Source organism: Vicugna pacos, unplaced genomic scaffold (genome assembly GCF_048564905.1).
Source record: "Vicugna pacos unplaced genomic scaffold, VicPac4 scaffold_19, whole genome shotgun sequence".
NCBI classification, from domain to species: Eukaryota; Metazoa; Chordata; class Mammalia; order Artiodactyla; family Camelidae; genus Vicugna; species Vicugna pacos.
In genome coordinates, this window is record NW_027328740.1 from 32,519,617 (window position 1) to 32,522,276 (window position 2,660).

General features: G+C 34.4%; 1 long non-coding RNA gene across 1 annotated transcript; it reads right to left on the reverse strand.

The window, feature by feature from the left end:
• Positions 1-556: 556 nt before the first annotated feature.
• Positions 557-2,427, reverse strand: LOC140693251 (uncharacterized). Its single transcript, XR_012068975.1, has 2 exons — positions 2,235-2,427; positions 557-829 (listed from the first exon to the last, which is right to left on the reverse strand). It is a non-coding gene; the product is annotated as an uncharacterized lncRNA (long non-coding RNA).
• Positions 2,428-2,660: the final 233 nt, after the last annotated feature.

The window sequence follows — 2,660 nt, forward strand, 5'->3', positions numbered from 1 at the left end:
TTGGCTTGAACATAAAAGCAACATAAAGTATTGACTTGAAAATATAATGTAGACTCTTGAGGGCAGGAAATGAAAGTACCAATTTTAATGCTTTGAAAACAGCACAAAGAAGACCATAGATAAAATTACTTCTTAAATTCTACCACATGCTGAATGTGCCATCTGAGACTACATCATGTGACCTTCATGATTCCAGGAATGACATAATAGAGACCATGATCCCTGGGCCGGTTCCTGCATTTATCTCCTGTTCCAGCTTATCCTAACAACACTTTTAATACTTTTCAGGGTGAACAAGAAACTACTTAGTGCTTTACCCCCTCTCCATGTTTTAGTCTTTTTCCAAATTCTTCCATTTTCTCTTCCTCCTTACAAGACAGTATTTAAATTTACTCCCATATTGTTCCATCAAATGATCATATCAAGTATCTCATTTTAACTGTAAATGTTAACTTTGTCTCCCATTTAACACTTAACCTAATTTAAAAAAATATAAGGTAAATACAGGTACACATCTATGTTTCTTGTTCAAATAAGAAAATTGCAGATATTTGTCGACATTTGCCAACATCAATTTTAATCTTTGTAATCCTGCATAAACTGGTAGTCCTCTGGTAGATCCCTTGTAATTAGGATGACGTTCATAAAGTTAAGTTGGCTGATGAGTTGGCCTTGTAAGAGAGGTAGCTGATGTATCAGCTGTCACTCTCACTGGAAACCGTGCGTTGCTCCCTGGTTGAAGTTTAGAAGAACGACCTTCTTTGGCAGATATGTTGTGATATCCATTTGGAAAAACAGAAGTCTCCACCATCAGTCCAAAATAATTACTCTGCATGGGAGACAAGATGCTGTACTGAGATGTAGAATTTGTAGTTTTAATGAGTTCATAATATGGTCATTTGCTTCAGTGTATCTGCTTTGAGTGTGCCTGTGGACAAGGTTCAACTGATTTAAAATAGCATGCTGATCCACTGCAATTTGTTCTGGTGGTCTAACTGACCTTGATGATGGAGCAGAAAAATCACCGCTGATCGGGGTATTTTTATCACCATTTATTTGTCTAGTAGGGGGCTTTCTATTTAGAGGCATATTTAATTTTGCAACAGGTAAAAATGCACTTTCTCCACTAGTGTCAGTCACAAAAGCAGACTTATGTTTATCCACATTACCCCCTGCTATAAAGTGCTTCTTGTTGAAATCTTCAGCCAATGAAGATAACAGAGAGGCATTTTTAATCCCAACTCTTCTTCTTATTCTGATTAAAAGCTGGGGAAAGACTCATTTAAAATTTGAATTATGGTAGAACTGCTGCTACAAAAATAGAGAAAAATTTTAGTAATATTTTAAACCAAAATACAAGACTACAATAAGCCTAACGTATAAAACATCAGATATCACGTTTACAATTGAAAGAAAATATCAGCAAAATATGAACATTGCTGACTATTTTTTAAATTTCCTTATTTGTAAAATACACATTTAAGTAGTATAGTCATCAAATTAAAGAAGTTACCATTTGCAGTAACGGTGAATGCCACTTTTCACAAGCAGCTTTAAATACCTTTATATATATTTCTGATAAGATTCATAATTGCAAGCAAAGTTTCTCTGAATCTTGAATACTTATGGCACTGTCCCCAATTTTAGAAAAAAATAAAGAATTTAAGACTTGGTAATTTTATTCAATTTTCAAAATCTAGCTTTAAATATATATTACCATTGATGGATGTACAACATAAACTTTCATATATGTTACCAAGTGGTTACTAAAATTTCTGAATACCTTGCTTAAAACAGAGACTTCTTTTTCTTCTGCCAGAAAGTCAGCTAGACAAGCAGATCTTTGAAATTCTGCCGCAATTTACTAAACCCATAAAGGTTAAGCTGTCTAACTAAACTTTTCATACTTCCAGTTTCAAATATTCTGAAAGAGGCCTTTCTTTCCAAAACTACCTTCTTAAAGATATCTTCATCAATCACGATGGAAGATCCATTATCATCCCACCAGATGGATTTATATTGGTTACTCCTAGCCATTTTCCAGAGATTTCTTGGAAATGTCAGAGAACGAAAATAATTATCTTCATCTGGTTCAGAGACACAATGTGTGTAACATGGTCTTTTTATCAAAGATTCTTCAGACAAACTCTGAAAAGCATTTTCTTCAATCACAGACCTCAAGTCCAAGTCCTCAGAGAATGTTTGATCACACAATAGACATCTACCAGAGTTACCTGAAACAGTTGGTCCATCTTTATGAGACACATCTTGAAATTCTGAAGAAACATGTGTCATCTCAAATAACTTTTTCTACAGTTACTTTTCTAATCTGCATGATTTTGAGCACTGCAACTTCAAATGCTGCTTTGGCAGGACTGCACAGATAAACTGCTAGGCCATCACAATTGTTCTCAACCTGAGTAGCTGTGGCATCATAAAACGACTGGTCTCCTAGCAACCCAAGTGTAACATTCCGCCTGTGTTTACTTCTCATTCATCCAGTTAAAATGAAACATAAATGTTGCTTATTTTTATAGTGTGATGTGGAAATATTTTCCCCACAAAATCTTCTTAAATAATTTAATTTTGGGGTCTATGAAATAAAACCAATCTCCATACTTTTGTACACAAATTTATACTTGATTTGTGAACATGGAATC